Source organism: Girardinichthys multiradiatus, chromosome 5 (assembly GCF_021462225.1).
Source record: "Girardinichthys multiradiatus isolate DD_20200921_A chromosome 5, DD_fGirMul_XY1, whole genome shotgun sequence".
Taxonomy (NCBI): domain Eukaryota; kingdom Metazoa; phylum Chordata; class Actinopteri; order Cyprinodontiformes; family Goodeidae; genus Girardinichthys; species Girardinichthys multiradiatus.
Genome location: NC_061798.1, coordinates 12,699,205 through 12,725,667, shown reverse-complemented (window position 1 = coordinate 12,725,667; position 26,463 = coordinate 12,699,205). Strand labels below are relative to the sequence as shown.

Here is a 26,463-nt window from a genome sequence, read left to right as displayed (position 1 = left end):
CCAAAACCCATTGGATTGCAAGATGACCACTCTTCCCCCTGAGCCACAGTCACCCACCAAGAGATGGACATCAAACACTAATGAATTATCACTGATTACAAACAAATGCAACTGAATGACTTATTTCTGAAACCTAAAATCGCATCTGTTCTGCTCTCCGAAGTGCTGTCAATCTTTTAAAAAGCCCACATTTTTTTTTTCTCTGGAGGTCGGTCATAGCCCAACCCAAAGTCGCATAAGATTTTCCTCCTTTCTGGGCTTTTGTTTACAAGTTTACACACACCTGTATAACTTTCAGAGGTTGCTTTATATTTAGTCTGTAGCCACATCCTTCTGGATTCCTTGTTTGTTGGTAACTGATGGAAAATGATCCAGTGATTTCAGGTATGATCCAAATTCCCACTGAGTTCATGTTTAATGCACAACAGCTGAAGCCACAGCTGAAGGTAAGGATTCATTTGATTTAAAGTGCAGCTGCAAACAGCACAAATAGGCCTGTCAGGATATGTCCAAGCTTTAAAAGGACGTGTCCATTATTATTATAACAGACAAAGAAATTAATTTGCTAAATTCTAAGCCAGTTAACTGCAAAAAACACAGCTCATTGCATACCAAACCAAACTGCTTTGCAGCAGCTGCTGCGTTCATACCCAAAGTTGCAAACATAATCCAGAAGTCCTGCCGGTGAATAAGGTGGATATGATTGTAGAGATGCGCTAATCGGAATGTGCCCAATTTCTGATCTCTGGTTTTTATAAAACTTTAAACTGTTTCAAGAACATTTTAAAAGAAAGACAATTATGTAATTGACATTTTAAATTGGCTTTAACAAACTGATCTTAGTGGTTGAAAAAATATTTGAAAATTTGTTAATTGTTTGGCTATAATTCTATTACTGCACAGAGTTGAAGCCCCAGATAAAACATAGTGCACCAAAAATAAAAGTTACCCTTTGAGGCTATCTTACAACAATAGTCACATTCAGTATGCAGCAGCACTGCCGAATCTAGTTTACCTAACAGTACACGATATTTCAATTCATTCATGGTTTAAAACCTAAATACCATTTATAGATACCCCAATGAAACCAGCAGTGTAAAACAAATTCAAATAGCTGTTTTTGGTGTTTGCAAAACCTGTTAGTTAGCTGTAGGAGGTCTAATTCTAATCACCCTCGCTAGCAGTAAACAATGCAATACTCAAAGTCTTGCTCTTTCTTTTTGTCTTTAACAGCCTGACTGAACCATAGACATTTCTCAGTGTGTCATAGAAAATACATCTTCCTATTAACTTGCTCTTTATACCTTTTGGGCTTCCTCCGACTTCATTTTAAACATCTCACTAATAAAGCAAATAGCAAATTTAGAGTCTTCCCCTCTCAGGAACAGCATCCACACCAAACAGTGTTGTCAGCCCAACCTGGTATCACTTAATATGGTGTTGAGTCATCGAAAACAAACATATAGATCTATAACTTTAACTTATATTAGGGAGAAATTATAAACAATGAGGACTAAGAGCAATACAGTGAGTACAACTCATTAAATTGTGTCTTATTTACTTTGCATTTGATCAAAGTCTGCATGTGTGGAATGCTCAGGTTGCTCCCTGATTTCAGCACACTCAGTGAAAATCCTCATGTCCTCTCAGGTGTAATGTTTAGAGCTGTGCCGGAACTGATAAATACCACTGACTACTGCTGCCGGATTGAATGCCTAGCCAGCAACCGCAGGTCAAAAAACATGCTGTTCTGGAGCCACAAATACCTTCATGGACAGAAAGACATATGCGGCAATAATCAGAAGCGGCTCACCATGTTGGCCTTGTTCTCCCTACGTCACTGCACCCGATTCAACAGATAATTTAGAAGCAATTTTATCCACAGCTATCCAGTTGTCACTGTGTTTTCTGTGGATGGAAATAGTAATGGAGATATTGGCTGCAGAATCATTGTGCTCAGGCCATCGTGCTGAGTGGTTCGATGGAGAGGAGAGCACATATGGAGGGCCACAGCTCCTTTCTTTGGTATTGCACATCCTTTCGGGGACATGACATAGAGAGGTGCTGTAAAAGCTGTAACTTTAAATACCATGCGTCATAAGCACACACATAAATTGACACACACACAGAAGCACATGCACAGATGCACACACAGTGCAGTGGATTAGGATGGGGATTATGGAAGCATAGCTGTAAAACAGGCAAAGACAGATCAGTGTCATACTTCACAAATATGTGCGCGCGCGCACACACACACACACACACACCAGATGTGTGTTATGAGTGTACAGTAAGATGGATTTATTTTGAAACGGATGGTGTGATGACTTTCATGTCATGATTGAGCATTGTTCAAGACTGAATAGGAAGACAGTTTAATAGGGCAGCAGAGAAGCTTTAGCAATCAATTATTGAACTAGAACATCATGAGCTGAAGGTCAAAGAGATTTCATGAAGGGGTCATATAATTTTTTCTGACAACTGATCTCGTAGTCCACAATGCAAATTCAGTTTGGAAGCTTGGAATTTTGAAGAATCTAGAAGACACATTTCACATCTTGGCTGTTAAAGAGCTCTCAACACCATAACCCAGACAAAAACCCGCCTGGATTATGCTTTTGGCACCGGTTCTTAAACATTCCGAGAAGCAGAAGCAAAGTTATTTATAACTGAATTGATGGCCTTCACTGTCCTCTCCTCATTACATTAGAGTCGTTAATGCTTACTGCCATGACAGGGCTCAGATTAGCATCCAAAATGCCTGAAGGACTTTACTCTCCCTAAGCCATATTGTAATGTGGCAAATACATTTGTTCACCCTGTATGAGGAAGCAAAGAAAAATAACTCCTACTTCTTTCCACCTGCCAAGGACAGCAGTACCATTACTTGCTATATATCCTAGATTTCCACTAATTTTCCTAAATGGCTCTTACCTGTAAAGTTATACAAGGGAACACTAAAAGGACGTGTTTAGAAAGGGAAAACAGCAGAAAATACTTCAGGTTTGTTGTAAGGTCTTGTGTTCATTGGACTTCTACAAATTCTGGCAAATCCTCAGCTTGGTAGGAATATTGGGAGTTTGACAACTATGTCAATGCCTTGAGGATTCTTGAGGAGACTTTCTTCTTTTTTTTGCAGTTCCCCGTGCACCGTCCTGTTGCTGAATAAGGTAGCTAATGCTATCATGTAAGTGTTTGGGCTGTGGGAGGAAGCTCGAATACCCAGAAGTCCCAGGGGAAAAATAATCAACTTCACAAAAGTAATACAGAGAATTGCTGGGATGCAGGAATGCTAAGTACTACTCCACTACCGATGCCTTTTTGGATTCAATGTCTATGTTTTTCTGTGACATACCTGCTCGATGAATTCCCGGATTAACTGCCAGTGGTGCAGAAAATGTGCTGCCGTACTAAATAACACACAAGCATTGCCCTCCTATGCATCTGATACTGAAGGATGTTTGATTTGATCACCAGCTAACCCAAGCAAACATTACATTTTCATCCACAGATGTTCAGGTTATTATTAAATATAAAAAGAAAAGAAAGTGAGATGGTGAATGGCAAAAGTTGCCTTTTTTACACCCTTCAACCTAAAAAACATACACCATACAAAACGTGGGCTGTCAAAAGTGACACACATTTCAGATATACCAACATACAGGTCCTTCTCAAAATATTAGCATATTGTGATAAAGTTCATTATTTTCCATAATGTCATGGTGAAAATTTAACATTCCTATATTTTAGATTCATTGCACACTAACTGAAATATTTCAGGTCTTTTATTGTCTTAATACGGATGATTGTGGCATACAGCTCATGAAAACCCAAAATTCCTATCTCACAAAATTAGCATATTTCATCCGACCAATAAAAGAAAAGTGTTTTTAATACAAAAAACGTCAACCTTCAAATAATCATGTACAGTTATGCACTCAATACTTGGTCGGGAATCCTTTTGCAGAAATGACTGCTTCAATGCGGCGTGGCATGGAGGCAATCAGCCTGTGGCACTGCTGAGGTCTTATGGAGGCCCAGGATGCTTCGATAGCGGCCTTTAGCTCATCCAGAGTGTTGGGTCTTGAGTCTCTCAACGTTCTCTTCACAATATCCCACAGATTCTCTATGGGGTTCAGGTCAGGAGAGTTGGCAGGCCAATTGAGCACAGTGATACCATGGTCAGTAAACCATTTACCAGTGGTTTTGGCACTGTGAGCAGGTGCCAGGTCGTGCTGAAAAATGAAATCTTCATCTCCATAAAGCTTTTCAGCAGATGGAAGCATGAAGTGCTCCAAAATCTCCTGATAGCTAGCTGCATTGACCCTGCCCTTGATAAAACACAGTGGACCAACACCAGCAGCTGACACGGCACCCCAGACCATCACTGACTGTGGGTACTTGACACTGGACTTCTGGCATTTTGGCATTTCCTTCTCCCCAGTCTTCCTCCAGACTCTGGCACCTTGATTTCTGAATGACATGCAGAATTTGCTTTCATCCGAAAAAGGTACTTTGGACCACTGAGCAACAGTCCAGTGCTGCTTCTCTGTAGCCCAGGTCTGGGGAATGCGGCACCTGTAGCCCATTTCCTGCACACGCCTGTGCACGGTGGCTCTGGATGTTTCTACTCCAGACTCAGTCCACTGCTTCCGCAGGTCCCCCAAGGTCTGGAATCGGCCCTTCTCCACAATCTTCCTCAGGGTCCGGTCACCTCTTCTCGTTGTGCAGCGTTTTCTGCCACACTTTTTCCTTCCCACAGACTTCCCACTGAGGTGCCTTGATACAGCACTCTGGGAACAGCCTATTCGTACAGAAATTTATTTCTGTGTCTTACCCTCTTGCTTGAGGGTGTCAATAGTGGCCTTCTGGACAGCAGTCAGGTCGGCAGTCTTACCCATGATTGGGGTTTTGAGTGATGAACCAGGCTGGGAGTTTTAAAGGCCTCAGGAATCTTTTGCAGGTGTTTAGAGTTAACTCGTTGATTCAGATGATTAGGTTCATAGCTCGTTTAGAGACCCTTTTAATGATATGCTAATTTTGTGAGATAGGAATTTTGGGTTTTCATGAGCTGTATGCCAAAATCATCCGTATTAAGACAATAAAAGACCTGAAATATTTCAGTTAGTGTGCAATGAATCTAAAATATATGAATGTTAAATTTTCATCATGACATTATGGAAAATAATGAACTTTATCACAATATGCTAATATTTTGAGAAGGACCTGTACACGATAAGATATGAAACTATTTTAGAGCAGCTTTAAAAACCAAAACCTTATATCAGTTTTTTAAACAATTTATTTTGACTACCATTGATGTATTTACTTTAAAGGATTTGTTTAAGATGGCGCCTTGGAAGCAAAACTTGCAGTAAAAAAGGATGCAGTGTGTTACAGTACTGTTAAAGCTAAGCAAAATCATATTGGATTTTCTACTGAGATATAATATAAATGATGATGGACAAGTTAAATGAGGGCATACCTAAGCAGTTTGGGATGTATGAGTGCATTTAAAGATTTGAGGCGAGGATTTTTTAACTCTGACTAGAGCATGTTTGCAGCAAAATAAAGCAACTCACTGAAAAAACTAAATTCAAACCTAGCATACATGGGAAGTATTTTATTTTGATATAAACTTTAGATACCAGAACCCCAAGCATGACTCCTTTATGTCTCATTGGTGTCTGTGAGCAACAGCAGACATATTGGCCTTGTAAGTTATTGGAGATGAATTGCCAGGGAATGCTCACACTCCCTCCACACTGGTCACACAGCTCAGTCACATGCAGTTCATACATGATGGAATGTCAGTCATATGCTGACGGAGTTCTTCAATCTGTGGCCCTAAACACTCTTGGCCATGCCGCATCAGGCACGTCCTGGTCACCAAACATCTGTCATTGGCAAGCAGCTCTCTGAGGTCTGCGGCTCCCTATGATCCCATCTCCTCTACAGCTGTCAAAAATAATAATCAATGTCTTTTTTGCCTTCTTTTATATTCATTCTGCATATTTCCACTTGGCCTCCTCCACCACGTCTCCCCTCTCGTCTTTTAGCATGCTGAAAAATATAACTAGCAATTTGCCAATCTCTCCCACTTTGATACACACACACAAACACACACAGATACGGCTTCAAGACCGCAAGAGCTGCCATGGTGTATAATGACAGATAATTGGCTATTGTGGGTTTGTCCTCGGCAGCAGGAACCAATCACAGTGACAGCCACTTCTCCATGACCCGTGTGCATGCATGTACATGTGTACAATGTGTGTGTTCAGGCAGGCATAAGTATCGGCGTGTGATTGCCAGCTGAATGCTTACAGCCTGTACCTGCCAGCTCTCTGTATAATTTCATAGTCATTGCTGTATTTATGTAAACACAGATAAGCTGTCCAATTATAGTTTGCGTTTCTCTCCGTAGCTGTACATGTCTGCATCTGTGCAGTGCCATCCACAGACAACCAGGAACTTTAGGTTGAGCTGCGTCCCGCGTGAGAATAAGTAGCCCCGTACTGTTGATGGTTGTGGACAGTCCGGAATGTTGTGTTCATTTGTCATTCATTTTAAAATCACCATACATGATTAATGCTGTGTCTGTTTGCCATTTGAAAATGGGATATTGGTCCCAAACAGCAGAAAAGATGTTTTCTGTTTTGTTTCACACACTGACTGCATCATCAAAGACAACTGTAGCAGTGCCAGAAGAGGATGCCTCACTCTGATATTCTTTCACTTCTTTTGTTCACTCTTTCTTGCTCCCTTATTGTTTCTTCGTTTTCTTGTCACCTCCTTCTCTACTGCTATCCCCCTCCCCGTGTTATCCATTGCCCATTCTGTTTGTACCGACTCTCATTTTCTCTCTTTTAATAATGGGGAGTCCTTGGAAAAAATTATCATCATGCATGTGTGGTTGTGTGTGTGTGAGGGTGCAGCTCTCTAAATGTGATCTTTTTTTGTATTGCCAATACTTTCTACATAAAAAGCGGAGCACTGGCATGTGTGTCTGTGTTCACCCAGAGGGAGGGGCTGTGTACTTCATCATAATAGCTTGCTTGATATTCTATAATGCAATTTCCCCGGAGTGAAAAGTGCAGGCTGGGTGTTCATCATCTACCTTCCGTTCTTGGCATTTGATAAAAACCTTCTTTAAGATCACTGAGCTGCTTTCTCGCTTGTTCCTCAGTTTTTTTCTGTTCTACTGTTGTTTTTACGCTTTGTGATGCCTGGATGCAGAGTTGCACCATCCTGCCAGGCAGCTGATATGTCTCCAGTGGATTGCTCAAGTTCACTTTACAATATGTTGTTCACTGTTTCTGTTATGCTAATAAATATAACCAGCTGACGACGCAAAATTCAGTCCAGCTGAATTGTGTTTGGAAAGATTAAGTACAAGAGGTTCTTACACATGCTCCAATAGAGCCCCTTGCAGGAGTCGTCAAACTCCATGAACTTTTCCACGTTTTCTGATTCTTCAACCAACATTTTATGTGATAGACCAGCAAAAAGTAGCGCATATTTGTGAAATGAAAGCGTATTGATACAAGATCTTTTAACAGTTTTACAAATGAAAATCTGATAAGTGTGGCTTGCCTTTGTACTCTGCCCTTTTTTACTGTATACTCCTAAATCTTCATCAAATACAATGAAGTCTGTTGTTATAAAGTAACAGTGTTGGAAATATCAGTGTGAATGAATACTTTTGTAAAGGACTGTGAACTTCAGCTAAATTTTGTTTGTGAAGATTAAGCACAATAAAAGAGGAGACTTTTAGAGCTTCTTGTGATAATTGGTCAATTCAAACTCTAAAAGCTCTTCATTATCTTTTGTAACAGCCAGCAACTGGAAGGTTGACATTGTTAGAGCTAAATCAAAACAAGAATTAAACAGCCTGAAGAGAGAGAGTGAGAGGTGAATAGGAGCAAAAAAGTTATCCCTGTTTAGCCTTTTAATCAGCAGCCTGACATTCCTCCGACTGTTCATGCAGTCCTTGTTAGCTGCATTAGGGTCTCCGTCTATAAAATTATGCTTGTAATTGTCCAGGTGCAACCAGGGAAGTTGCCATCCTGCTAACAAGCAGCCAAGTCGCTAATGGTTAGCAGCCAACTTTGGAAAACAAATGGCTGGAGAACTGACGAGTGCCAGGACAGCGCCTAAAGGAAGAAAGGGATAATGATGCAGGTTCGGCATGAACCACATCTGTGTGTGTGCTGCAGTCAAAAATGAACTGATTTACATCAACAAAATGCTGTTTTAACATAAAACAAATAGTTATCAGAGGTATGTCAGTTCTCTGTCTTTAAAGGGTTAGTTCAAGGTATTTAGTAAATGTTTTGGGCCTTCCAAAACAACAAAACCTGACAAAAATGCTGTGACATTTTTGAAATTACGGTTGTTTTAAGACACTTTGGTCTTTGCCCATTCCAGACTAGCCTCCAGTACCAACTAATCTGGATTTATACTAAATGAAGAGGCAAAGACAGTACTGCAGGTAATTATTACCTGCATATAACCTTATGAAAGACTTCATAACTAAACTATGTCTTTCAAATCAACTGCAGCTCAAAGGAAAATAGTTTTCCTCTTTATTAATGTTTAGATTCCCTTTCGTCTGGCAGTGCTATTAGGGAGGCATATGATCCGCTGCTCGTTCTGCTGTGTGCAATGATGACTCAAACATACAGCCACAGTCATAAAAAAAAGTTATCATCAGCAGTAAGAAAGAAAAGTGCGGCAATAGATCGTCTGCCTCTCACGGAGCTCTGGTCTCAACATCAAGCCCGTGTGGGACTGCATGACAAAGCAGAAGAAAAACTGAATCTGAATCCACAGAAGAGCTGGAGCCAATTTCCACACAAGCTTCAATGTTTTTCCGTTTTTCACGATCACGTAAAATATTCATTACTATGGTTATTAAAACATTTTTACTTAGTGCTCAAACATTGTCTCATCATGTGTGCACTGAACTTTGTGTATATATGCATGTGTCGGTATATGCATGGTATAAATTATTAAGGTTCAATGATTAACGCATGTGTGTGTGCAAGTGTGTATTAGTGGGTGGCACTTGGATTATCTGTGATGTTGAGATTAAAGGCAATTGTTGAAATGTCACGGCTTTAATGGGCTAACCCTCTGTAGTTCACTCACAAGGCAGGAGTTTAACCTTCACAACCATGAAACACGAACCTGCTCCCCTGGGAAAGTCTGCCTTGTACTTCTTTATTCATTTTGTTTATGTTGCATTCAATTATTCCCTATTTTCCTGCTTTGTAAGTTTGTTAACAAATGCACTTGCAATGGTCGAGCTCTTGACCAAACACGTCTAATTAAAATATTTTCTTTACAATGTCAGTGTGTCTAAAAATCTAACTATTGTTGATACATGTGGTTGCCCCAAGATTTTCTTGTCATTATGTAACATTGCATAATTATATAATTGGCTCAGTAAAGACTGAATGCTTTACGGAATGATCTGTAAGTTTTAGTTATTTTTTGTTTGATTTTCCTTGATTTCTGTTGTTCTTTAATGGTAAAATAACTTTTCTTCTCTTGTATTCAGTAAAGATCCAGAATGTAAGAATCAACTTTGCTGGAGATAGCCAACTAATAAAACTAAAGAAACTAAATGTTTGTCAAACTTATATAGAATAGAATAGAATAGACCTTATTGTCCCGTAGGGGAAATTTTGAAAATCCAGCAAGGAGAATTGAAAAACAATTAATAAATAAATCATTGTCAGTAACACATGTAATTACAGGACCGTTTGGACCGTATAGTTCTAAGAGAGTTACGTTCCATTAGAACCACGTTTGTCTTTTGCAACGATAAGCTATAGGAACACTGAGGTTTGTTTAACAGTCAACTAACATGTCAATTATTTTCGCTCATTCACAACAGTGTAGGCTACATGTTTGCTGATTACAGCATTTCAAAGACGACGTGAGTTTTTAAAAGGATGATGTAGATGAGGAAATGCTAAGCGGCTCAAACTCCTGCAACAGAAGGTACTTTATGCCGCAATAGTTACACTTCTTATATTGCCATTTTTAGTTGTGTTTATGTTTATAGTTCAAAATAGATGTAATATGTAAATGTCTAAAATAAAAAAAACAAGCACTCGAAAGAGCGATGACATTATGCTTAGAACTCCAAACTGGAGCATCAATACATAAAATTATCTCCACCCAAGACAAAAACTCTGAAAGCAATGGGTCAAGATCATATTTTCTGTTTATAAAGTGAAGATAGGGATTTTGAATTATCCAGTGAGAACGATGAAGTCAGCAAAAATGTTGTCTGAATGCAGTAGCTCAGTAGCACTAAACAAACCAGTACCCCATGGTGGATTTTAAAAGCTCTCTATTTTGAGCCAAGTGTGCCTCTTACTGACCACAATTGCAAATAAAAGCCTGTGATGAAAAACTGGGTTTATAAACAGTAACATTTTTGCAGAATCTTGAGAGACCTTGTCATTTATGCTCAGGTGGTGAACAGCTTTGTCAATCTGATGTATACATGCCTCAGTGCATTTGTCCCAACGACTGTGTTTCTGAAATAGCCTTCTTTATATTAATGAGCTACCCAGTGGTTACACAAGTCTCTCATCCCTCTCCACATAATCAGCAAATCTACAAGACAAATAAAGCATAAACCTACAGATCATAACATTTTTAATGGTTTCTATTCAACAGTGACCTGCACAGGTCAAATTCACAGAAATGTCATCTATTAATTAGGGTTTCCACATATGATTATCTAGGTTTCTGTGCCAGTGACTTTTTTTTCTTGGTGTGTTTACCGTATTTTTATGAATTTATATCAGCAAATGTTGTCATGGAAATAGTTAGAAACTCTCCAGCACACTGGTTGAATACATTTTAGTTTAATGCTTAAACAGTTAGCCAATTAATTTGTAAGTTTACAACTAAGGCTTTAAAAGTGTCAGGCGCACAAGACATTATTGTAACTGTAATGCGTTAACTAATAGTCACCAATCTCTCCGGTGCTATGAGCTGTGTTATTTAACAGCTGTAGGCCACAGCGTACCTGTGTAGCTTGTTTTAAAGTTCCCCATTTTAATTCGCCATTCCCTTTAATGTATGTGTGGTGATGGCCTGCAGAGATGCTTGCCGTGCAGCTGTTAGCAGGATTATTATAACCTTTATCTCTAAATGTAAACGTTACATAGGATTAATATTAAAGCTGGCACATACAGGTCCTTCTCAAAATATTAGCATATTGTGATAAAGTTCATTATTTTCCATAATGTAATGATGGAAATTTAACATTCATATATTTTACATTCATTGCACACTAACTGAAATATTTCAGGTATTTTATTGGCATACAGCTCATGAAAACCCAAAATTCCTATCTCACAAAATTAGCATATTTCATCCGACCAATAAAAGAAAAGTGTTTTTAATATAAAAAACGTCAACCTTCAAATAATCATGTACAGTTATGCACTCAATACTTGGTCGGGAATCCTTTTGCAGAAATGACTGCTTCAATGTGGCGTGGCATGGAGGCAATCAGCCTGTGGCACTGCTGAGGTCTTATGGAGGCCCAGGATGCTTCGATAGCGGCCTTTAGCTCATCCAGAGTGTTGGGTCTTGAGTCTCTCAACGTTCTCTTCACAATATCCCACAGATTCTCTATGGGGTTCAGGTCAGGAGAGTTGGCAGGCCAATTGAGCACAGTGATACCATGGTCAGTAAACCATTTACCAGTGGTTTTGGCACTGTGAGGAGGTGCCAGGTCGTGCTGAAAAATGAAATCTTCATCTCCATAAAGCTTTTCAGCAGATGGAAGCATGAAGTGCTCCAAAATCTCCTGATAGCTAGCTGCATTGACCCTGCCCTTGATAAAACACAGTGGACCAACACCAGCAGTTGACACGGCACCCCAGACCATCACTGACTGTGGGTACTTGACACTGGACTTCTGGCATTTTGGCATTTCCTTCTCCCCAGTCTTCCTCCAGACTCTGGCACCTTGATTTCCGAATGACATGCAGAATTTGCTTTCATCCGAAAAAAGTACTTTGGACCACTGAGCAACAGTCCAGTGCTGCTTCTCTGTAGCCCAGGTCAGGCGCTTCTGCCGCTGTTTCTGGTTCAAAAGTGGCTTGACCTGGGGAATGCGGCACCTGTAGCCCATTTCCTGCACACGCCTGTGCACGGTGGCTCTGGATGTTTCTACTCCAGACTCAGTCCACTGCTTCCGCAGGTCCCCCAAGGTCTGGAATCAGCCCTTCTCCACAATCTTCCTCAGGGTCCGGTCACCTCTTCTCGTTGTGCAGCGTTTTCTGCCACACTTTTTCCTTCCCACAGACTTCCCACTGAGGTGCCTTGATACAGCACTCTGGGAACAGCCTATTCGTTCAGAAATTTATTTCTGTGTCTTACCCTCTTGCTTGAGGGTGTTAATAGTGGCCTTCTGGACAGCAGTCAGGTCGGCAGTCTTACCCATGATTGGGGTTTTGAGTGATGAACCAGGCTGGGAGTTTTAAAGGCCTCAGGAATCTTTTGCTGGTGTTTAGAGTTAACTCGTTGATTCAGATTATTAGGTTCATAGCTCGTTTAGAGACCCTTTTAATGATATGCTAATTTTGTGAGATAGGAATTTTGGGTTTTCATGAGCTGTATGCCAAAATCATCCATATTAAGACAATAAAAGACCTGAAATATTTCAGTTAGTGTGCAATGAATCTAAAATATATGAATGTTAAATTTTCATCATGACATTATGGAAAATAATGAACTTTATCACAATATGCTAATATTTTGAGAAGGACCTGTACTAGGCCTGCATTAGAAGATTGTATATAGAAGTTAATAGAATGTTTTCTTTTATGAAAGCACATACTCTGAGTGAAAATGCTAAACCTGCAGGAACACATCCCAGAGTATGTTTTAACCCAGTTTAAGACCAATATGCCCCCCCGATACAGTAGAGATCCAGTGCAAGCTTTGGAGATATTGTGTTCCGATAGTGGCTGGATGAAAAGTGTTCATAAAGGGCAGTTCATGCATGACTTCAAAAAACATTGAAAACAGATAAATGAGGCGGTTGATTGTATGTGCTCTCCATCCGCGGGCAGCATTTGAACCGGGGGGGTATGCATGCTGAACGTGATGTATTCTCATCCACAAAAAGCAGCGCAGGCATGTAAGAAACATTGAACAGTAGATCTCATATGCTCCCTTTCAAAACTACTGTATTTATGACTGCGAGCATTTTTACATTTTGCCCCATTACAATATTAAACTTCATTGGATTTTTTTCTGGTATGCCAACACAACGTTTTGTGAATATGAAAGGAGTTTTTTTACACCAAAAGTGTGAAAGTGTGGCGTGTGAGCCCCATGGTAATTCTCAAGGAGCCGCAGCTCAGGTGGAAAGATTTGTCAACCAGACAAATATTACTTGTGGACTTCACAAATCTGGCCTTTATGGATAAAGTTTTCCTTTATCTTCCCTTTGGCTGGAATGCCTTTGGATTTGCAGAATAATGCTCTGCAACTGTTGTGGAAGAGGAAGCTTGAACAAAACAACTTGCGTGCTCCTTTACTGTAGCAGAGGAAACTTCATTGTTACACAAATCAATTATTTTTCTTGTTATAACATGTTCAACATTGACACTAATTGCATGAACAAGAAAAAGCACAGATATTGCAGCTTAAATTCTTTAAGGATAGTCCTCTTCACTTACTCTCTGTTTCAGATGTATGTTTTTATTTATATTCGGCCTCCTCTTATGGAGAGCCATTTCATTCAAAATTAAATAAATAAATAAATACTGCTATTGATAAATTATTAATAAATATTCACTGAAATAAATAAATACCCCCAAGAAATAAAATAAAATAATTATGTTAAAAAACAAAATTCATCTTATTTTATTTAATTTATTTCAAGATTCATTTGGCAAGATTCATCAGGCAGGCAACAGCATGCTTCTGCCGGCCACAGCCACGAATTGAGCTCGGCCCTGCTGTTCCAGCGCCGCCCCACAGATAAAACCCCGCACCCTCGTTTGAATATAAGAACACGAAATAAAAAGAGCTTAAAATGAAAAACGGGGTTAAAATGTAAGTCATTGAAATACGTAAAGTAGCTTTACAAAATAAAAATGTCACAAAATAAAACTGCATCATGAAATAAATAAATCTTTAAGTAAATTAAATAAATCTTGAAATGAATTAAATAAAACAAGATAAAAATTTCTAAACTTCTAATTATTTTGTTTTATTTCATGGAGATATTAATTTATTTCATGGAATATTTATTAATAATTTATTAATAGCAGTATTTATTTAATTTTGAATGAAATGGCTCTCCATATCCTCTAACTAGCTCATATTTAAATTAAACCACTGCTTCTGCTGTGGGTTTTCATTTCTTATGACTGCTGCAGTTCAGACTGGTGCTTAATAAGTAAACGTCACGCAAAAGTTACTTGGTGTGACTTTGTCAGAACGTTGAATTTTACAACAAAGGTGTTCAATTTATTCCGACAAACTGTGAGAATGTCTGGGCTGTTGCAAAATATATACTTTGTAAGGGATAGTAAAAACATATTTGTTCTATCTAAAGTGCAGGTGGCTGCAGGGCGCCATATTAGTGTTGACGGGGCCTTAGCAGCTCTCGAGCAAGACCCTATGGACACAAACATGAAAAACAGATTTTTTTCAAAGAAAAACTGAAATTTTAAAACCTTCTACCCAAAATGTCGATCAGTTATTGGCCTATAAATGTAGACTTTAAACAGAGATTTTGGGAACATACCATGTAGCTAATTTAGCTAATGCTCACTATGGCTGTCTGGCTTTTTCTGAATCTTTTTGTTTTAGCTTTTCTTGTCCTTTTGACTATTTTCTGGTTTCCTTTTGTCTCTCTGTGTTCTTCCATTAACTCTAATGGCTGTGAGGAAACTGCAATCAGTGCCAAAGAAAAGACAAACTGCACAATACTTGTTGCAGCCTAGCACAACATTAGCCATGGTAAATATGTACTTCTTTCAACTAACCGTATGTCATTACCCTTGACATTATTGCTGCCTGTTGCAGAGGCATGGGTATTTCAGCATTTGAACTTTTAGTGCCCATTTGAAGACAACTTTTTCACCTATCAATGTCTGTTTGGAAATATCTGGGTTGATGTAATTGGGGTTTGAGTTAGTCTGAATTAATCTTCAAAAGCTCATTTGGCTTTTCTGAAATAGGCCTTATGGCTCTTCACCCAGGGTGTCTCTGTGTCAGAAGCACAAGTGCTTGTGTCAGTCCTTATGAATAAGGACTCTAAAGTGCATTTGATCATCTTACGTTTAAACTTTTAAATAGCCACATTGGTCAACTATGAACTGAGTAATTGTACCCTGATCAGAGATTATTTAAAACACTGTTTGAGTTTTATGGAGTCTTAATTTGTTACAACACCAAAGGGAGCGTTTTTGGTGTTTATTTGCCTTCGAAAATCTTAAACTGAGTCAAGTGATCAAAATTTATCCAAGAACTGCCAGTGCTCTAGATAAGGATGATGAATGATTTCTAATTTGTCCCAGTAAACACAAACCCAAATAACTCTTACACAGAGACAAAGTGAACCTTAAAAAGCTTTTGGATTTTATCTCCAAGCAATCATGTAGTTGTGGAAACACAATTCTCACATACGAACCATGACAATTTCTTTCTTCTGTGGAGCTCTGAAATCCCCTCCCAAAGAACTCTTTATAATGTTCGTGAAGCCCAATCTGAAAAGCACTGACCTTAATAACAAGAAGTATTCAGGCAATATTCCCAGCTTATCAAGGAGCTGCTGCTTACTGGAGATAAGATCAGCCCCCTTGTCTCTGCAGATAAATTGTGTCTGTGATTGCTGCATCTTATAATCTTCAAACGCTCTCGCTTTATACCAGCTACCCTGTTGCCAAAACTCAACAGATTTAATTTCAATCTGAGTTTAATTTGACAAAATAATCAAGAAATAAAAAGAGGTTTGCAGTGGAGTTGAGATTTGGAGATGCTTATTTATTTATTTATGAATGCATTTGCTTGACCACTGCAGAATTATAACAAATGAAATTCACTTAAATCTGGACCCTGGTAATTGACTATATTCATGCATATTCAACCCCCAGAGTGATGATGTCGCATGGAGTTGAAGATCTCTTCTTTGTCCCCCCCACACACACACACACACACATTTAGCTTGTTGTCTGCATCTTTAAATCTGCACCAGCTTCCCGTTATCCACCACACCGGAGGACTCAGCAGTTACCTTAGCGAGTCATAGACAGGCTGATGCACAGAAACACACACACAGAAACGCACGTACCGGGTTTGAAATTACTGGAGCGAGAGAGAGAGCGACAGAGCAGTTGATAGGGAGAGAGAGGACGGCAGGAAGGGAGAGAGGTTGAAACAGATGCACGGTGGATTATTTGGGCTGCAGCCGTGGTGGATGTTGTGCAGGCAGTCGGTCGACGGAGAAAGCTTGAAGCTGCCACACTGTGAGCTTTATTTTATTTTCTTTGTTTCCAGCGACGGTTCCCTGCAGGGTGTTGATATGGTGAGTGAGTGTCTTGAGATTTTGTCTGCAGCTTCTGTTATTGATTTGCATGCACAGCAGCCTCAACTTCTTCTAATAATGCATCCCCCGTGCACAGAAGCGATCTGTGCTTACGGAGTGTGTGCGCATGCTTCTGAGTGAGTGACACCTAATATGTGTCGTGTTGCTGATTAGTTGTTTTATGAGTGTTTCAGGTGGTTGTTGTGGGATTTCATAGGAAATCTGTTTTGCACCTCCGTGGGGTAGTTGTGAGTTCATACAGATCTCAGTTATAGCCTGATCCATTGTTTTAATTATAATCTGTCATTTATTATATTCTCCTGTTATTTTCTTAATTTAAAGCCTTAGATTAGCATAAGATGTTCATCAATATTCATCTTGCTGGTCATATTGGTATATTAATATATAGAAAAGTGCTACCCAGAAATTCTAATTACATTCCTGTCAAATGCAATGAGAGATTATTATAGCACTTCTCATAGCTTCAAGGCAGCTCTTTAAATTAGGTTTTTAATGCTGATGAGAGATTAAGGAGGCTCCAAACAGCTTGCTTTCCGCTGGGGCTGCCGCTCCCAGCTCAAAACCTGCTCAGAGGTATTTTCTCATGACTGGACCCATGCTCCCGGCACGTCCCCTAAACCGTTTAATGGTGCATTCAGACACTGGGCAGCCAGTTGGTTCTGTTTTTGTGTGCGCTGTGAATTTATATGTGGGGGATTCTAATCTACTTAAACATATATTTGTTTTTTAAAGAGGTTTTTGATTATGGCCATAACTCCACAGGACTCATCTTTCTCTTCTGCAGGATGCTATGATTCCTTTCTGTTCTGCTGCAGTTCCCGTGTTTCTTTTTGCCACCGCTGTAACTCATTGATCGTAATGTGCTGTAACGTGCTGATAACTGTGGGTTTGACAGCAGTCAGCAGTCTTGCTCAAACATTGTCAATATGGCACCCACTACAGACCTCGGCTGGCGTACAGATCGTCATACTAGTCCTGTGAGCCTATGAGATTGAGACATGTGCATGGAGAAAACATCATGATGAGGCATAATAACGCCACATATGCAGGGTGTCTGCTCCAGCAAGGACTTTGTTCCACAGTAGGTGTAGCTTTAACCTGCTTTGTCGGAGGTGTTTGGGAAGTTTGCAAAATGAAGGATCCTAACTAAATGACCAAATTTGGTCTCTAAAAGAAGTGTAGCAATACATGCTGCCCATGAGTTGAGACATTATGCGCTATTGGATTTATGAGAACAAGACAACATTTTAGGAAAGATGCACCCAAAAAGCTCTTTCTGGCCGATACCTGTTATCTGATACCTTTGAAGTTTGCCCCGCCGATTCTGAGTTTGAACGATTCATAGAAATGTGCTTAAGGGTTCACGGCTCATGATAGGGGTAAAATTATCCCCGTTTAGGCACCAAAGCATACACAGTCCATATATTGTGCTTCTTTATGCTTGTGTAATTTTCAGGAGGACCTGATGCCAAAAAGGCATTAAAAACCATCACTTATTACTGTTTTCACATACAGAATAAATGTTTTATTAATCTTTTATTCTAAACTGTATTTAGTTCTCTGTTCAGTGTTAAGTTATCCTGTTTAGATCTGACCAGTCTAAGTGTTTTAGATTTTGATCTAGAGGCAGACTTGGGGACTCACACTGCACTTAAGTCGCAAAGCTTCTAAATTGATTTAGACTTGAAGTATCGGACTTGAGTCTCATGAGCAGTCTGAATGCTAAGTTATCATGGGTGAAAGTGAGCTGACAAATGTTGATCCATTGGGTAGATTTTGTCCCCTCCGACTGATGACCGATTGCCATGGAAACACACAGTTTGCATGTGTTTCTGACAGCACATTACAGTTAAAACCTGAAAAGCAGCTTTCAAGTTCATATGTTTTTATTTAATGCAACCATCAAGCAAGCATTTGCAGTCAGTAAGCCTCAGACCACAACTCTGACAGAGATGTGTATTCTGCTATTAAAGGATGAGTTTGATTTATTAACCAGGAATGTTCGCAAACAAGTTAATAATGGTTCAAAAACCGATTCATGTTTGTTGTAGTTTCATAATATTGACCACTTGGAAATCTCTCAACTTAAATTGGTATTAAATGATTGCAGGTCATTTAAAAAATAATAAACTTAACTTGCCGCTGATGACTTATTCTCTCGCTTTTAAGCTAGTGTCAATACAAAGTAATTTCCATTTCCTCAATATAAAAGTTATTCCTATTTGATTTATTCATACATTCAACATTATCTGGTGTTTTTTTACACACTGAATGAAATGTTCTGAAAAAGATAACAAATACGTTAAATGTTCAAGGATTAAGTGAACGTTAGGCATGATGATTTGAATTCATAACCTATAGTATAGCAGTCCTAAAAGCAGAGTAGACTACATGGCTTCAATGTGAAGATTTTAATTTCAGTCATTAGACACTTAAGAATTGACTTGTAAAAAAGTATATTTGTGAACATCTTATTAAAAGGGGACCAGTATAACAAAACTGATGACTTTACTGTCATTAGCGGTTAGTTGTTAGCATTTTAGCTGGTAGAAGTACGGTGCTTAGAAACTGTTTTTACTTTGTCTGTTAGTGTCGCGGTTTCTTTTTTTCTACCAAGTTTCCGAAATGTTACCAAAAAAACAATTTCAAGGTTGTGGAGGCTTCTTTGATGCGTTTCTGACCAACTGTTGTCAACCTTCCTAACAAGAAGTCTTTATTAACCGGCTCCACACAAATGTTAACACAATTTAACAACAAAGGGAATACTTCCTGTCTTACTTCAAAATAGGAGTCCTATCGCGTTATCTAAATAAAAATAGGCTTGATGGTTGTTATTAAATTAAACTGAAGTTATCTACCAAAATATTCAACTATGATGACCACATATGTGTTTTATAGAAAATATATACATTTCACTGTTGAGCTTGAGAACTGCCTTTGCTGTTCTCCGTAGATACTTCTGAGCACATTAGGGAAGTGGACCTTAAGCTGTTTTATGACTGAAACCTGCTGCACTCAGGTCAGAGGTGCCTCCCCACATGCCATGTTCGAGGATGAGCAAGTCCTTCCCTGACCAATATTCCAGTGCGTCTCTGTGCAGCGTGTTTATGTGTGTTTGTGTGCACATGTACTTGCGTGCCACTGCAGCTGTTCCACCTCTCAGAGAGATTAAGTTTCACAAGATGTGATGGATGCCAGTGTTTGCAGAGCCAGCTGTGAGTGAGAGCATGTCTGTTCGTCAGTGCAAACGCACAGAGCCGGGACTGGGACTCATGTGAGTCTCAAACGGGCCAAATCATCGCTCAGAGGGTTGGGTCAGTGGTCAATTGGAGAGAGGTTGCGTTAAGGTCAGGGATGTTTCAAGTTGGGTTGGTAATTATAGTGGCAGAGCCTTTGGTTCTCACACACCAGCTCAGCCAAAACCAGGAAGACCGGAGCAGGCCAACAGCTGCTGGCAGGGTAACCCATCTTGCCTACCAAGAACCCTAACAAGAAAGGTAAAAGTAGAACTTTTTTGTTGCCTAACAATGCATGTAAGCAAGAGATACAATTGTAGGACATGAGTCAAACTGTACGCTATGAATTAATACTCACAAAAAGGCTTTTTGAGAGAAAGCACTGAGGTGAAAACAGGCTGTTCCAGGCGGGACAACAGGCTCATGCCTCAGCTGCAGTTAGCCAGCACCCAGCTGTGTCGCTGCTAGCAGAGATGATAGGACAAGGAACCAAGAGTAGTGAAGGAGGAGGAAGAAAAGCTGAGACACAGCAATACTATTGATTCACCTGGCAGTCGAAGGGGACGGCTTCCAATCCGTCTTGGCCCTCCTCATCATCAGCCTGCTGGTTTGCCCCGAGAATCAGCCTTCCTGTCTTTTTCTCCGTCTGATATCTAGATTGCTCCCTGATCTCACTTTCCCCATGCTTCTCCAGCATCTCAGCCTAATCAATAAGATTTGTTTCTGTCATCTTTCTGTCTCGTTTGCTTGTTCTCTGCTTAATCTATCAGGTCATGTTACACCTGTTTTTTTTGCCTGTTGCTGCTTTTCTTTTTTTCTCATCCTACAATAGCTGTTTTTCTTCCTTTTTCATTTGTCTATCACACAACCATTGCCACAAACAGCCTGTATTTTATAGCAAAGCCGTCTTTACCTGTGGAGATGAACATATGGTAAGATATTAAAAATTTAACTCAAGACTTTCCCTGCTTCAACAGTTCTCTGTGCCAGGTTTGTTCTCTCTGTTTGTCTCCCTTGTTTCCTCTTTTCTCCTATTGTGATTTTAGTCCAGATTCCTTTTTCCCTGAACAAAAGCGTTTAGTCTGTTTTAGGCAAGGTTTTTAACCGAGGAGACACAATAGAGAAGCAGTGTGAAAGAGGAAAAATATATACTGTTTGCTCAGGGACAATTTTAACAGTGTTCTGCCTATTAGTCCAGACACAAACTGGAGTCTCTTCCATTAGACATGAACCAATTACGGATGTCAAGGAATGCCAAGGTTTTTAAAAAGATGTGCTTATAAAACTACAAAAAATTACCATCATACAATCTGAGCTCCTTTTAAGGAGATGCTAAACAAAGCACTGAATTGAGCTGAGGTTTATCTGTTTTGCTGAATGAAACACAAGAGCTGCCAACTTCTATTGGTTAATGTTTCCATCAGTTTCAAGAAAGACAAATTTATACTGTTAGGAAATATTTGAGATTGCGAAAAACACGGACAGTCATAATGCGAAAACTATAGAAACTATCACTCTTATTAAGGTAAGACGACTGACAACCAACGATTGGTCTTTTAAGCAACTGGCTGCAGGCTGGCAACCTGAGCAGGTAGCCTCACTAATAAACCAGCTAATATCACTTTCCAGACTTCCAGAGATACTTGTAAGCAGACATAACATCAAGATCTAAAGACAGTGTTAAATATTATCTTAAAACATTTTGTTTTTAACAGAAACTCTTTTAATTTAAGTTGCTAATGTATTTACCCATGCTTTTATTCTACTTACATGTTTACTCTAAAAATGTAAAGTGTGTGATAAATAAAAAGCATTTTTATCTCATTAATATTACTGACTTTAGGATCTTTACTCCCATTCTTTCACCCTTCATCCCAAGGCAATTTCATGTCTTAAAAACAAAGAATAAAGACCATTTTATTCTGTGGCTCTGGTTGGCAGGATTGTTTGGACCATGTAGACCCCTCTTTTGCACATGGCCCCCTCCCCAGATGAGGATGGGGGCGGTTGGAGACTGGGGTTGGGGCAGGGGGGTCGGGGTCCGGGCCGGGGTCGCTCATGTTCAGGTACAAGCCCGGGCTAGCCCGACCAGGTTCAGGTGCTGGGGCAGTCTGCCTGTCTCCACCCCCAGAGGAAAGGGAACCACCTCCTGGGTCCGGGGGCTGGTTGCATGGGGGAGTATGTATGGGGAGTGCGAGTGAGTGTACGACGTCCATTGTGGTTTGTCTTTACGTTTGTCTTTACGGGTGCGTGGATGTGAGTGTTTTTATGTGTACGCATGACGGTGGGAATGTGTGATAGTGATTGTGTGTGCCTGTTTTTTGTGTCAGGTTGGGTCTTGGGCTGCTCCTTCTCCTGGATCAGTTTAGGCCCCCATCGCATGTGGGGCCTATTCCCTCCCCGCCACACTACCTGCCGGTGGTTGGTATCTCTGCCCGCTGGTGTACTTGTGGTTCTCGGTATCCGGGGCTGGGTGCTTTGGTGTGTGCTGGCTCACTCCCGGTGGTTGCTTGCCGGGGCCTGGACCCCTGGGCTCGGTCGGGCCTCTGTTTGGGGACTGATATGTCCCAGGGACTCGGGTCTCTGGGTCCATGGCTGGATCTGCTCGGATGTAAACGGCTGCCGGCGGGGCCTGTGGGCTCATCGCTGCAGCTCCCTGGGGCTTCTGCACTGTGGCTGCTGGGTGGTTCCCCTCGGATTCTCCACTGCTCCTCTCTCGGGGGGTTACGGTATTCCCAGTGGTGGTTCTCCTGGGGTTCCTGTGCTCTGGGGGGCCTTTGGGTGTCTATGGCTCGGATCTCCTCCGTATCTGTCCCGGGTCCAGGGAGCCAGGTCTGTGGCTCCTCACACTCACTATTGCATATTTTTATGGAGAAACCTTGTATACACAAGCGCGCTCACACTCAGACCGACAGGTGTTTAGATTCAGGTGTAAACAGATACACAAATGTTCTATATTGAACCGCTTTACCACTAAATACATCTTGCATTCATAAGTACCGTGAACCTTTCGGTAAAAAAGCTGGTAATACGAACATTTCTGCAGGTGTAGAAGCAAGCAAGGTGTTATCTTGTATTCTCTTCATTCTTCTTTCTTTTCTCCATTCGATTTTCCTTCTCTTCCCTTTTCCTTTTTGCCCCCCTTTCTCTCTTTTGCGCTTCTTTTTTTCCTTTCCATTTCTGTCTCCGTGTCCGTAACAATTGAAATAATCCCAAAGCAGTTCCTCATAAAGTTTCTTTTATAAATATCAAGCAGAGCTTTAAAGCATTAGCTGTAATGCTCCACTTCTGAAAGTAAATCTGTTGGGCTTTTTCCTGGCACTTAGACAACAATTCTGAGTGCTACTCTGCCGGACAGGACACAGTAAACAAAGAAAAAAAAAGAATAAAGACCATTAGTGCTTCAAAATGAAAATAAGTATAGATATCAGTCCTAACACAGCAGAATATTATGAATTCAACACCATTCATTCCAGTGAACATGAACTATTTAAAAAAGGTACGTGGTAAGTGACACATCTACTGTACCTAAATTGTGCGGCGGACTTGAAGTTCCACAAAATCCCCTCAATTTCCTCACGTTTAGACCCAAGTGTTTTTCAATACACAAGCATGCATAGCAAAATATGAAATAGTTTGACATCAGCTTAACAGTACCAACCATGCTTTTAAGAGTTTGCAAACAAGTAATTACTATCACAATATTTTTCCCCCATCTTCAATAAATGGTAAGATCATTATCCATCCGTTTTCAGCAGTTTGGCACATTTATTCTATATTTTTTACAGTATGGATGATTTTTTTGTTTTTACAAAAGTCAATGATAATAATCTTTTGATAAATATTATAACTTTAATAGCCAGTATGCATACCTAATTTCCAGTATTATTAAAAGACTTGCATGTGTTTGTGTTATAAGGAGCTGACAGGAATAGAGAAACAAGACACAGCGACAGGTGGGGTTTGTGGTCCGGAGGATCCCCTTCACAGCGCTCTCCTATCCCCATCCCTGCTTTTGACAGAGCCAAGCACGGCCACAACAATTTCATTTTCCAGCCACACTTATACACACAAAACTCCCAGAAACAACCAAGGCCTCTCTTCCGAAGTCACAGTTTAAGCGTTTCCATCCTTTTTCTTCTCCTTTCAGTGCACATTTTTTTTTATCTCACTCTTCTTTTCCTATCTGCTCCTCTCATATTATTGCTTACTCATCGACCCTGCACTCCAGCTCCCTCATCTCCTATCCCTACTGCATGCATGATGGCTTTACATAGCAAACTAGCGCCAGACCACAAAGCCCTTATTTTCCCTCTACAGCTCTTTCTCCTGCTCCTCCAGACTTTCTCTTTCTCTCCTGTCTTTCCATCCCTCTTCTGTACCATACAGTTTAATCTGCAGCAGGAGCTTAGCAGCAGGGCTGCAGGACTTCCACATCACTTCTTCTTTCTCTCTCTCTGCCAGAGAATTTGTTGCTGTTTGTAGCCATATGGCCCTTTCTGCCGACTTTCTATTCCACAGCTATTTGTTCAATAATTTATTCATTTTAGCTTTGTTACTTTTTTGCTTGCTCCTCTTTATTCTCCTTCATTGTCTCCCCCCCACTCTCCTTAGTGGTGCCTGAGTGACACGTGTTTGCACTACTACTCATTATTATCTCCTTTAATCACTGTCACAGAGAGACAGCGGTAAAACCCATTTGATATCTGTGAAATTGCTCTCAAAGAGTTACCTTGTTCCTCAGCGCACAGATCCACAGATATAGCAGTCAGCCAGGGTTTGCTCCAGTTTCGGAAGGTGCGGGATATTAAAGTTTACTCGATAAACCTGGCAGCCATCCAGATCTTTGTTCCTTCCTTTTTCCTTGCTTTTAGTAGCATATTTGACACCATGCTGTCGTCACTTTCATATTTTCCCAGACAACACTTGTCAATCAGTGTGGACAGTTTAATGGCTTTAGTTTTCTGTGAATGTCTGAAACTTATTAGCGCCTGATGCACATGGAAATGCAGTTTTTACAGTTAAAACAGAGATCTAAAAAAATACTTCTGGAAATGTTCATGTTTTTTTTGTTTCTTGTTTTTCTGTGTCATTTGGCTGCATGTTCTTTTTTTGTGTCTTGTGCTTTTCATTTAATTTTGCACCATCTTTCTTCCTACCAGCTCTGAACAGCTTTCCTGTCCCTACTGAAGAAAACCATTCCCTAAGCATAATGCATCCACTAAAATGTTTCTTGTTGGGGAGGTTGTTTTATTTCAAATTTAGCAATTTGCATCCAGGCCAATAAGTTTAGTTATAATCCAATCTGACCAGAGCACCTTCTCCCACATGTTTCATCCCACTTTATGATGCTGTTTTTTTCACAAATGTCCTACATTTACTTTTCCGAGACCTTCACAGAACAATTTTGTAGGATAAAATTATACAGAGATTAGGTCTTCTAATTGGTTGTCTCTGAAGGCAAATAGTTTTGCTGGATTTAATTAGTGCAAGCGAGTAAAAAGGGGCCAAAATTCATTCTTGAAATTTTCGAAAAACCATGTATCTTTTTCCTTCCACTTCACAATTTGTGTTGGATCATCAAAGAAATTACATTGATGTTTGTGGTTGTGGCTGCTCATTGCTCATGTCATTCTGTTTGCCCTCAGCTTTCTCCCACCTGCTACTGCAGTGTGGAAAGCAACAACCTCAGGCAACAATATAAACCCTGAAAATTTGAGGTAATTAGGCAAGCTTGCCTGTTTTTTTCCCCATGATCTGTTGTTGTATAAATCTCCAGAGAATATTTTTACTACATATTCAGACTAACAAACGCCCACCCGTCGTAACACAGCAAGTTCCCTAGTGGTTGAGCCTCCAAGACCACTGTTAATGTTTTGCATACAAGAACACAGTTGGTTTCTTTCACCAAAATGGTGCACCCAGACCTTGGATTTATCCACTTTTTCGTTGTTTTATTTTTCTTCAGTTCTTCCATTTTTGGAAGCGGCTCCCCACCATGTGTTGGGATCAATAAACATACAAGTCTTTTATGTGGATGCAGTAAAAGCTGTTATTACATTCCTTCTGTCAGTCCCTCAGCAGCCACTGTAGAGAGTAACGAAAGCTAAAGCAGGGAATGAACAGAACATAAATAAATACAGAGGGTTCCATGTCTCACCATGATAGCAGAGCTCCAGTCTGCAGCCCATTCACACAAAAAGCAATTAGATACCAAAAATAATCTCTCATCAATCACCCACAACAAATTATTCCTATAAATCTCCCTCTGTGTGTGCAGGATTAACTCTTTCCAATCTTTAATTAATAACTCTTTGTCACCGTCAAATGAATCGCAGACAAGGATGTTAATTTGAGCCATTTCCTTTGTCCTTTTTTTCCTCCTCTATCCTGATGTCATTCATTTTCACATCTCTTCTATGGGGGACTGAAAGGCCAACACAAATCCCATTTCTTGTTATTCATGTTCAGGAATTATGTTCAACCTTCCTATTTTCCTTCGATTCCCCAAGGCACCTGGGATTAAATGACGCGTAATGTGTGTGCACGCGCGTGTGTTTGTTGACGCTGTTTTTCTCAGCCAACCCTGTTGGTATTGATTCTGTGAATTCTGGGGGCTTATGG

The 26,463-nt window shown here is 40.1% G+C and overlaps 1 protein-coding gene across 21 annotated transcripts in view; it reads left to right on the top strand.

Annotated features, from left to right (window-relative positions):
* Positions 1-26,463, top strand: part of ptprdb (protein tyrosine phosphatase receptor type Db) — a 270,931-nt gene that overhangs the window by 117,510 nt on the left and 126,958 nt on the right. Inside the window, exon 1 of one of the 21 annotated variants that reach the window (XM_047365106.1) lies at positions 16,318-16,582. The exons of the other annotated variants lie outside the window; for them this stretch is intronic. The gene's annotated coding sequence lies outside the window, so the exon portion shown is untranslated. Of the gene's footprint in view, positions 1-16,317; positions 16,583-26,463 lie in introns of those variants that run through there. 21 annotated transcript variants of the gene reach the window in all.